Genomic DNA, 12,818 nt, shown 5'->3' with positions numbered 1-12,818 from the left:
TTAGAAATACAAACAGTGCGCAAAAAAATTCGTAAAATCAACGTTCAATAACCGTCTAGCAATAATTTACAGAGGTAAAAACATGATTTAATGGATTCCGTGCACTTGCACAGAATGTAAGAAAGTACTAGCCACACACTTAAACACAGTTCAGTTACAAAGTGTAAAGCAAATTAGGCTAGGCACTTTAACAATAACAGAATTATTATGTACACAACTTAGTCGATAATAATCCAAGGCCAAGGCGCACACCCTTTCTCCTTTGTCACAGCAATGTTATAAATACGGCTACTGCATTCGGCAGTCTCCTTCCTCCATCAACTGATCAGCCCAGACCATTTGAAGCGCCATAAAGAGTTTTAATTGCTTGACCAACAACATGATGGGGAAAGTGACCAATTACAGGGGCCGAGGAGTCGTGCACTAAAACAGACGGACTCTACGACATTACTAAGGAGCAATAGTTGGCCACATAGAAAGCCTATACTGCTTAAACGGCGCTTGGCATATCAGCATTACTTGATAAGAATGAGATCTGAATGTGCCAAGTTACTGCCATTTTGCACTAATAAAATTAAGAGTATGTAATTACAGTAAGCACAACATTGCAACGGAGCGTTTCCAGTTGTGAATGCTAACCGACTAGCCCATGTGATTCAACTGACGAAGCAATACCACAAGGTCACATGCAAACCAATGATTGAACCTACTCCACTTGTAACACTTTTAACCAGCGTATACAGTTCCAAGCATTGAGCTCAGTTCATGGGAAACATTCACAACCAAGTTGTGATCCAACTCGCCACTTAACAAACGTTCGTTAGAATTAGGTTTGTCCGTAGCGCAGCAAGACTCGCCGTTTCGAGTAGCTGGAATTGGTTCGATCAGGCCACGTACACAGTGGTATCAATAGACACGAGGTCACCACATCACAGATCCACGGACCATCTCACAGAAAGACAAGCGTAGCCTACCAAGTCAGCAGCAGCTGACCGACTATGGGCCCGTGGCACTACTCTCAATTCCCTCTCGCAACCGCCGTCCACACGTGTGTTATCGTTCGCGTCGCGCCATAGCCCCCCTCCCCCTTACCCCTCGCGCAGCTAGTTTCCCTACTCAACCTCTGGAAATTTTCGCTGAGATCTTCTGGCCGAAGGAAAGTATCCCCTCGCACTGAGCACGACGGTTCACTCCGGCAGTCCCATTTGGTAAGGATCCCATCCAATAGAGCAACACTCCAGCAGAGATTGGATAAACGTGGATTTGTTGCATCTTCTAAGTGATCTACCAATATAACGCGGTCTTTAATTCGACTTCCTCGCAACATTATCTTTATGTACAATATCAATTATTCGTAAATGTTGTCCCTAGGTACTCAACTGAATTGACAGCCTTTGTATTTGAATTTAATGGATTCTTATTGAATGACCTCACACTTTTTATTATTTAGGATCAAGTTGCCACTTTTCGCACCAACAGATATTTTTTCTAATTCATTTTAGAATTGATTTTGATCTTCTGATAACTTCACTGGACGGTAAGTGCCAGTATCATTTGCAAGGAATCTAAGGTGGCTGCTTAGGTTGTCTCCCAAATCACTGGGAATAACAGAGTGGCTACACCACTACCTTGTGGAACGACAAATATCGCTTCTGTCTTACATGATGACTTTCCGTCAGTTAATACGAACTGTTGACGATTCTGACAGGAAATCACGAATCCATTTCCACAAGTGAGGCAATACTTGATAGGCCAGCAACTTGTTTAGGCGCCACTTGTTAGGACCGGTATAAGAAGCCTTCTGTAATCAGGTTGAGGTCATTGTCCGTAGAAACCATAACTTCATGAGAATATAGACCTAGTTGCGTTGCACAAGAACGATGTTTTCTGAATCCATGCTATGTGTTAATTGACAGTTTTCTTCTAGGTAATTAGTAATTTTAGGTTTTTGGGAACTGCAAATAGGTTGTTACTGTCACACACGATTCCATCACTTCGTGGTTTCGATATAAACTTGGAAATTAGCAAACGAATGTACAAGAAGCGTTCAGTAAGTAATGCAACACATTCTGCAAAATGGCGTCTGTAACGGAGGGGGGTTCGAAGCAGAGAGCTGTCTGTCTACGGAAACTTCACAGTGAACAAAAGCATGGTGAGTGTCTGGGCGAGGCGCCAATCATCATCGCAACAAGGTCGCGCAAACTTTGTGCGATTCCCGCGTACCGGCCAGCCGCACACAGCTGTGAGTCCTGTAGTGTTGGATCGTGTAGACACTCTCATTCGAGGTTATCTTCTCCTTCTCCTTGACAGCTCCATGTCGCATACTGCGCAACTGAGAGGAGGTTACAAAAACTGTTGGACTCTTCCGATTCATACACACTACAACCCGGATCTCGCACCTCCTACCATCCATTTGTTTGGCCCAATGAAGGATGCACTCCACTGGAACCAGTACGTAGATGATAGGGATGTTGTAGATGCAGCAAGACTCTGGCACCGATGTCGACTAGTAGAGTGGTACCAGGCAGGCATAGCGGCCCTCCGAGTAAGGTGGCGTAAGGCCGTCGCAGTTACTGGAGACTATGTTGAAAACTAGCGACTTGTAGCCAGAAGTGTGTGAAATAATATGGTGTATTGGAATCGTGAATAGAACCAAATTGATTTCAAGAAAAAAATACGTTTTTGTACTTTTTGAACTATCCTCATAACTAGAATAAAATTAATTTCATTCTAGAGTCTAAATAAACGTTTTATTAAAATATAAACATGATAAAGCTTGCGGCGGAGGGTACCTTTGTTAATACCCTTACTTCCCAGCTTTGCTGTTCCGTGCACGAGTTGCGCATGGGAAGAACTAGTATCCGGTAGCCTGATGTTTTAGTTATTACTTGTTTACTTATTGCGTCATCTGTCTTCTGACTGGTGTGAAGCGCCCCACGACGACATTGTCTCATTTGATAACCTCTTTATCTCAGAGGAGTACTTATACACAATCTCCTTAATTATTTGTTGTATACTCAGTCATGTCGTGTGACTAGGGCTTTCCATCGGCAGACCGTTCGCCAGGTGCAAGCCTTTCGATTAAACGCCACTTCAGCGACTTGCGCGTCGATGGGGATGCAATGATAATGTTTAGGACAACCCAACACCCACGCCGATGGGGATGAAATGATGATGATTAGGACAACACCCAGTCCCTTAGCGGAGAAAATCTCCGACGCAGTCGGAAATCGAACCCGAGCCCTTAGGATTTACATCCTGTCGCGCTGACCACGACCGGAAATGTTGCACTTGTAAAAATACTCCTGGTTCTAACTTTAAGAATCGTTGAACTCTTTAGGAACGTAGCTATAGTAGTGATGTACAATAAAGCTACAACTTCCCTTGGACTGTTTCATCGCAGATGTGGACGGAATTTTGGATTTAGAACAAGTAATTATTCCGGCCACGGCGTAATTACAGTCTGTCCTTTCCGACAGTTTTTACCATGTACTGCTCCCTACAGTGCCATTAAAATTTTTTTCTTTGTCTCTTCCTATCATTCTGTCGTTTCGTTTTGTGATTTCCATAAAATCATATTCACGCCGATTCTGCGTAGAATACTGTCATTCCTTATGATATTTTGTCTTCTAGGCAGCCGAATTCCTTCATTTCTTCAATCGTGACTAAGAGTTGTGATTTTGAGTTTGTCGCCTGTCTCCTTTCCGTCACTTCTCACTACGTCTTTACCCAAGAATGGGATGCCACGAGACATTACTAAACGATAACAGGAAAAGTTTGTCGATTTCGTCCATTTTCACCTCCAAAATATGGTTCTTTAAGAAGTTCTGTAGCATTTGATTCCCAGTTCAGATTCTTGTCAATATAAACATCTGAGAACGTAGAAGATTCTCTTGTATATACTGATTTACCCTTATACATTGTTTCTGATGGTATGGTAAGATCTCGTACAGTACTGAACTGCGTATATTGTGTTTCATCTGAATTCAACCACATTCCATTTGCAGAGCACCAGTTACTAACAGGCCGAAGTGACCGTGCGGTTAAAGGCGCTGCAGTCTGGAACCGCAAGACCGCTACGGTCGCAGGTTCGAATCCTGCCTCGGGCATGGATGTTTGTGATGTCCTTAGGTTAGTTAGGTTTAACTAGTTCTAAGTTCTAGGGGACTAATGACCCCAGCAGTTGAGTCTCATAGTGCTCAGAGCCATTTGAACCATTGTTGAGTTACTAATTTTGTAAGGTGTCAGGCAAATCCAGCACCTTCCATGAAAACCCTGACATGATAAGCAAATCCAGTAGTATGTCACATAGCTCCGAATAAATCGTGACATTAAATTAACCAAAGTAATACGAGTAACGAGTGAGCAAATGGAATACCACAGACTAACACAAGAGTGCCTAAATGCATGTCATACCCTCCCACCGTGTGACAGACGCAGTTCCGACGGGAGAAACGGGAACAAAAGCCGAGAGCAGAACCGTGTTAGAAGGACCTACGATAAGGGACGGACACCCACGTCGCCAGCTAACTGACAAGACCAACCCCCCAGCCTATGTTAAAAGCTAGAGCCCTCTGGAAGAACAGTATAGATCTTACGATAACACTAAAAGGGCCACACCAAATGCAAGTTTTAGCGTGAGACTTTTTCGCGTCTCTGTTACGTTGCAAACTTTAAAAACATTGCCCCACCACGAAAAGTATAACGTTTCTCATTGGGTAGACAGAATTTTTGTAGGCGGAGCTTAGGGTTAACATTGAGATCCTGATTGGTCAGATGAAAACAGAGCCAGATAGTTTTTTTTTTAAACCAACTTCCGTAAATTGTAATAAGGAGAAGTTAGGACAGAGTTACTTCGGAGACGGCGAGCTGGATGGAGCTGCGCCGGCCGCCGCCCCCTGACGAACACTGACAAGGTAATGAACGCACGCGATGCCGCATTTTTGAGCGCATAAGGCTTTACTCAGAACTGCAGACGTCTCATCTGTTACATCCCCTTTTTACGTAATACTAGTGTCGATCGTCAATCGAAGCTCATGGTATTCAAATTTGATATGTAAGTTAAAATCTGAAAGGCGATGATTTTTCTGTTAAATAATTATTGAGAAGCCACATCAGCCACTGTAATTTACGACAAGTTAGATAAGTAATTAAAGATAATTGATGGTCACTTTAGACCATTTTGATAATTTTCTCTTTTGTGAAACTTAATTTAAACCTAGATTATAGATATGATATGGCATAGGTCATCCTTCGATCCATTGTAGAACTTGGAAACCCACTCAGGGAATAGAATAAAATTTCCAATGGTAAACTTAACTGCTTTTTCGACCGTATTTTACCAGCTAACTAAAAATAGGAAAGCCTTGAACCCCTTCCACTAAATTTAGTTAGTATTAAGATTCTTTTACAGGGAGTGCAGTGGAGCTGACGCTGAAATCATTAAGTATTTGGTTATATCATCGCTAGTCTCACTGAACTCTTCTGAACTCTACATGTCATGTGTGGTCTGGCGTTTCCTTACCAGCAACAGGTCCCAGGTTCAAACTAGTCAATTCCCTAAAAAACACGCTCAGAGCGTCGTTGCGCGAAAGTGGTTGGGAGACACGACATAGAACAACAGAAGCCACGCAGAATGTTAGAATTTATGAAAACATATTATACATTTCAGGTGCTGAAATTATTCAGTTTAACTTGATTATAATACTAGCAGCGTCAGCAAGAAAGTACTATTTCTGCCTCTTGGTTGCGTGATGAAAGATGATTTTAACAATATGAAGAAGAGTGGTCCCAGCATCGATCCCTGCGGTACACCTTTAGCGATTACACCCTATTCTGAAGATGGTGTTACATTTTGTACACTCCTTGAATTTCTTGAAGCGGAGCAACACTTCTCATTCTATTATCTTGATATCATGTAATAATATTTCAAATTCTCTCGTCTCTGACATAATTACAGGTCATATGTTAATGTCACGAGTATAAGGGAATATCTATTTGGGTAGCACAGGATACTCTGAAGGACGAAAGCAAATATAGGAAGTGCAGTTTTCTCTGTTGCATGTAGAAAAAGTGACAATCATTTCTTTGAGGCAGACGGAAGGGAATGGAGTAGGGTGGGGGGTGGGGGCTAGCTGATGGATTCTGGAGTACGGAGAAGAAGAGAGACGGCACCGTCTTTCAGAGGAACTCCTCCTGAGACAAGTGTTCCCGCACGCCTCGATTTCGACTGTGAAAGCGAGGCAATTTCCCGCTTACGATGACGTCTTTCGGCTACAAATCGCATTGCTCGGCAATCGCAGGCTGGAGAGTAGAGTAGATGGTGCGAGAGCCCTGCGCCGCCGCCTTAATGGAACTGAGATGAGCGCCTTGATGTTCTCCGCGCGACTACGGCTCAGGAAATCTGGACGAATGACACCGCTTTTGTCGTCGACAAACACGCACTCTGCCAAGGCGATACCTTGTCGGTCGAGACACAGGATAAGACACGACATCTGCACCTGGCATGAAAACAGGATCCTCCTGTGTCACAAATATATGCAAAAACTCGCGCAAGGAACGAAAAGAGAATTATTTAACGTTACTGTGTCCTAAAGTACAAATTATCACAAAACACGTCGTTTGCGTTACTGCGTTTCCAAGTAACAAGACGAACACAAACACTGGAGTGGTCTACCTTTTCACCTTCACACCAAGGTCCGTAACACATCACACAGATCCCCTCTGGCTCTAGTGCCAAAAGAGTCGATGTGAATCCAGCCTTTAGTTTTCATTTTAGAGTCGAGCATTATTTCGACTGCTTGGCGATTATAGTTTTTTCGCGTGGAAGTAGTAATGTGACAGGAACTGTCTGTATTTCTGGCAAACAAATCTGACTCAGATCGTGCTCATCATCGTCATATACAACTAGCAACGGCAAGCGGTCACAAAATCCGTAAATCTGTATGCATGTTGAAATCGTACCATGAGTTCCCATCTCTTTAACCGAACTGCGGAGGAGTCAGATCACGTCAAAAATGAGAATCTGTAGTCTCGAAAGTAGTTATGAGAGAAAAAATGGATAGCGAAGTCAATTGCAGCTTTGTTAAATTCATTTACTTGAATATTATTGCTAGCCACTGACCCATAATACTAATTACTACGAAATAGACGGTAGCTTGAATCACTCTGCTATTGTTGTTTTCATAAAACAGAGTTGTATCTTTCTACTACCTTGCATCTAAAAATCCTGCCCCTTTCACACAATGGAAAAAGCATTCTTTTTCAGATCTCTCCAATATACCGTCGAAAGACGCATTTTAGTTGTCGTAAAAGAGAAAAGCCGTCTGGCAACAGCATATCTTTTACCTGCAAACAAAATCTACACAGTTAAAAAGTTGTATGTTTATATAAAAATTTACTTTCAATATGTAAACAAAAATAGAATATTAGAAGAATGCAAGCAGGATGGTTATTTTAGCATGTACTGTTTATGTGTAAAGTGGTTACAAATAATTAAAAACTAATAATGAAATTTTCACTCTGCAGCGGAGTGTGCGCTCATATGAAATTTCCTGACAGATTAAAACTGTGTACCAGATCGAGACTCGAACTCGGCGCCTTTGCTTTCCGCTGGCAAGCGCTCTATCAACTGACTACCCATGCACAACCAAAAAGAATTCGTAACTGATTTAATTCCGCCAGTACCTTCGTCTCATCATACCTTCTGAACTCCACAGAAACTCTTCAGCAGACCTCGCAGAACTACCTCTCCTGGTGGAAACGACATTGCGGAGACATGGTTTAGTCACAACCTGGGGGATGTTTCCAGAATGAAATTTTCACTCTGCAGCGGAGTGTGGGCTGATAGGAAACTTCCTGGCAGATTAAAATTGTGTGTCTGACTGAGACTCGAACATGGGACCTTTACCTTTCGCGATCAAGTGCTCTACCAACTTTTTTTGTTGATCTTATTTTGTTTGTTATTGTTCGTTCTGTTTGTTGGGGGCGGACGTCCCATGACGATTGTTCAAGTTCATCGTTGGCGGCTAACTGTCTGACCGAGCACGCTGAGCTACCGTCCCGGCTAACGAACTGAGCTATCCATACACGACTCATGATCCATCGAGCTCGCGTGTCGGTCCGGCACGCAGTTTTAACCTGCCAGGAAGTTTCGCAACAGCGCACCCTCCACTGCAGAGCGAATATTTCATTCTGGAAACATCCCCCAGGTTGTGACTAAGTCATGTCTGCGCAATGTCGTTTCCACCAGGAGAGGTAGTACAGCGAGGTCTGCAGAAGAGCTTCTGTGGGTAGGAAACGAAGGTACTGACAGAATTACAGCTGTGAGGAGGTGTCCTGAGTCGTGCTCAGTTGGTTGAGCCCTTGCCCCGATAGGCAAATGTCCCGAGCTCGAGTCTCGGGCCGGCACACAGTTTTACTCTGCAGGAAGTTTCCCACAAAACTAATTTTCCACAACCGTCATGCGTTTCATAGTTCCTTATTTTTCATCGGAAACAGCTTTGTAAGTACAGGGATAGTCGTAAGTACTTCTGGCGTTTCAAAAGACAAATGTTCGAAGTTACTAGATGTACAGAAAAATCCGGAATAATGAGAGTAGGCCGCGCGCACAGACGGTTCAGTACAAGGTGCTAAGGTGCTCGTCTCCCATGCAAACAAGCCTGGGTCATCACTTCCGTCTCTAAGCTGGTCGTAGGTTGTGTTCCGAAAACGAACAGCATAGACAGAAGTGATGACACTTTCTGCAGGACCCGTCCATCATTTTTCAGGACAATGCTCAAGCAAGTACAGTGCTAGCTGTTACTGATTTGTTTGACTGATTGGGTTGCTAAGTGCTTTACCACCTACTCCACTCCCCTGGCTTAAGCCCTCGTGACTTCAACTCGATTTCTAAGCTGAAGGAAGCACTTCACGGTATTCGCTTCAGAACTTCTACTAATTCACCGGGAAATATACCGCGTCGCTAGAACTGTCAACACAACTGCAACTGCTAAGAGTATCCTACGACTTCCACATCGCTGTCAATGGCTTATACACGATGCTGATGACTGAAGATCAGTAAAAGTTTGAAACACGTATCTATTTTGTACGAGCTGTATATAAATAGTTGCAACTATTGAAGTTCCAACCCTCGTACACTGAAGTGACGTACGTCAGGCTAGCGATATGCACACACGAGGGTAAGTCAATTATTATCCACAATTTAGTTATATTTTTGTTTATTTGGGTAGTACTATCGGTTTACGTTCATGACCCATGCTTTGTTTATTTGTTGTTATATCTTTGCATTCTTCAAGCTGCTAGCTTAGTTTCGTTAACGCTGCCGTGCTGTTAATCGTGGCTGCTTCGCTGTCTATTTGCACCGTAGAAGAGTAACGTTCAGTGATCCTTTTTTGTGGTCGGAAGGCGTATGAGGGGCTGAAATGCATCATAGACTTTCGGTACTGTACGGGAACAGTGTTTTGCCACAACGGAGTGTCTACGAATGAATTGTAATATTCCAAAATGGTCGCACAAATGTTACGCACGATGAAGGAGCCGAAAGATCGGTTACCTCCACAAATGAAGAAACCACTGAGCGTTCACGTGAAATGATTCTCTTAGACAGATCGATTACTATTGAAGAAGTGGCACATCGTCCGCAAATGAGTCACGGTTCTGCCTACGAAATCATACACGACAGACTTGGGTTTCATAAAGTTTGTGTAAGATGGGTCGCCAAAACAACTCAAACAGTTGCATAAACAAACGCGCTTGGACATCTGCAAAAAAAAACATGTCGATCCCTATGGTAACGAAAGGGACAACTTCTTAGACAGGATCATTACTGGTGACGAAACATGGATTCGTCATTACGAACCGGAGAGTAAGCGGCAGAGTATGGAATGGAAACATCCAAATTCGCCGTGCAAGACAAAGTTCAAGACCCAACCTTCCACAGGAAAACTGATACTTATGGTTTTTTGGGACGCACAGGGTCCACTACTGGAGAATTATGGGGAAAGGAGCACAACAATAAAAAGTGTATGTTACAGTGAGATGCTTACTGCCAGGCTAAAGCCTGCAATTCGAAGCAAACGCAGAGCATTGCTGTTAAAATGTGTGGTGTTGTTGCACGACAGTGCCCGTCCGCATACTGCTACCCACACTGCTGAAACGCTCCAGAAACTCAAATTTGAAGTATTGGACCATCCTCCATATAGTTCCGATCTTACCCCTTCTGGTTATCACTTGCTTGGTCCTCTCAACAGGCATTAAGGGGCCGTCGATTTACATCGGAAGAAGCAGTGGAAGCAGCGGTACATTCCTGACTCGCAGCTTAACAGTGAACCTTCTTTCATGAGGTTATCAGGAAGCCTGTACAACGATGGACCAAGCGCGTTGAAACGCAAGGAGACTATGTCCGAAAATGATATTCTTGTAAGTTTCCGATTTGATTGCAATAAATTTTTATAGCTACTTCGTGGATAATAATTGACTTACCCTCGTACAAGGGTGGCGGTACTGTCTGGTATAGGTGGTAGAAAAGGACAGTACATTGGCGGAGCTGTTATTTGTACTCAAGTTATTCATGTGAAAAGGTTTCTGACAAAAGCGGGTGCAGTTGACTACGTAGTTCTAATTTTCATCCACCAGAGTATAGTAACAGACAGAGACATTCAAGAAACAGGTCAATAGAATATTTTTGTGAATTGTTTTGTTTATTTCTTGAAAGCTTTTTGTTTATTTATGTTTGTACAGTTTTGTATATGTTTTCAGTAATGTATGTGGTAGAAAGTAAATATGTAGATCATTGTTATACTGGCAAATGCTGTACGAACTAGCGTGAGAAATTTTTAAGACAGTGTGAATGCAGACGACGGGTAGTTTTGTATCATAATATGTTAAGTAAGTTTATGGTAAAGAGAAAGCTACTTCGAGTGCAAATGAAAATAGTCAATAATGTAAAGTCTAAATAAAATATCAAAATATTAAATATTTACTTCGGGTAAAAGTACAATTTGTTGATTGGTTATTCATCAAAAGTGCGGACTAACGCGATAGAATAATATTTTTCTATTGTCCTTAAAGAAAACTAAGCAATCAGAACCGACTATTCTTTGCGCGTCTTTTCTCTTGGAGACAGAGAAGGCTTACAGCATTAAAAGAGTCGGAGCCCAGCCTTTCAATGGTACGGTCGTGTGTAGTACGAGCTCCGAAGGAAGTTATAGTTTGCCGGTTTTAATTGTGCTACATGCCTCAAAAGTGCTTTAACCTCAAGGCATATTTATTCCGGTGTGTTTTTTTTTAAAGTAAGGTTTTTTTAAGTAGTTTTGTGTATGAGAAAAGACAGCAATTCTGCGTGGCATATTGAGTAAATAGGTGAACAAAAGCTTGAGTGCATTAGACACAGATAAACTTAATAGCATGGCGAGCATTTTCATTTAAGAACAATGCGTGTTTTTAGTAGCTATTCAGATATCGGGGACTACGTTACCGTAAACTTGTTAATGTGAATGAAAGGGTTTGTGCATGACTGTGTTACGATCGGTACGGGCTTGTTAGTGAACCTGTATTTCTCAGCTCCAGAATATCCCGATTTTTTGCCAGTATTTGCACCTTCAATTCAAAATTAATACCTTTTCCCGATTTTTAGACTATTTACGTTGTAAGCAGCCTGGTGCGAGTCGCACTACGGTAGGGTTCTGCTCGGATTTCCTATCGGCGATCTGCTGCGACAAGTTCACAGGTATTTGCTTGTAAATCCCGGAAAGAAACCGCGCCGCCGCAGTGGTATGTACGACAAACTTATACGTTAGGACGGTGCGGTGAAATTTGCTGTTTATGGGCTATGGCAGCAGACGAGTGGCTCTGCTAATAGCGCGACATTGCCTGTAGCGCCTCTCCTGGTCTCGTGACCATATCGTTTAGAGCCTAGACGACTGGAAAACAACGGCCTGGGCGGATTAGAGCCGATTTCGGTTGGTAAGAGCTCGTGAAAGGGTTCGTGTGTGCCGCAGACCCCACGGAGCAAAGCACTGTGCAAGCTGGTGGTGGCCCCATATTGGTGTGGGTTGTGTTTGCATTGAATAAACTCTGACTTCGTACTCCATCGATCATTTATGGAACATAATCGAGAGATCAGTTTGTGAACAAAATCATACGTCGGTAACAATTTCGCAATTGTGGACTACTATACAGGCAGCATGGCTCAATATTTCTGCAGCGGACTTCGACCGACTTGTCGAGTCCATGCATGGTCGAGTAGTGCGTTATGCCGACAAAAGAAGGTCTGACAAGGTATTAGGAGGTCCGTCTTGACTTGTACCACCTCCGTGTCCATGTGGGGAACGAAAGGTAAAACTGAAAATTAATTACAGTTCTATTTATAAATTTAGATTGAAGTCTAGTTAATAAGTACAACATAATTTTATTTATGCATCTTACGAATTTTAGAGGCTTTGCTATGAACCCCTACATTATATTTTTTGTGTTCCTAATTAAATAAACCTGTAAAGATGAGAGCCTTATTTGATAAACATACAGGAATATAAGGAGTGGAGTGGATGTACTCACTTGATCTACAGGGTGATTGTAATTAAAGTTAAACTTGCAAAACGCCGTAGAAATAACACCACTGGTCAGAATGATGTCAAATTGCAACGGAATATTATCAGAGAAGAGGGAAAAAGTATGGCAGAAGAAAAAAAAACAGTGTGAAAATTGGTCAACAAATGGCCCTGTATGGGTCAAAATACGTAAATCAAAACACCTGTCATGCGTGTGTAAACACGCCGGGTACACGGTTTTTGCTCCTTTCGCGTCTGTGACTTTCGCCA

This window comes from Schistocerca piceifrons, chromosome 2 (genome assembly GCF_021461385.2).
Source record: "Schistocerca piceifrons isolate TAMUIC-IGC-003096 chromosome 2, iqSchPice1.1, whole genome shotgun sequence".
NCBI classification, from domain to species: domain Eukaryota; kingdom Metazoa; phylum Arthropoda; class Insecta; order Orthoptera; family Acrididae; genus Schistocerca; species Schistocerca piceifrons.
Note: the sequence above shows the minus strand (reverse complement) of the source record.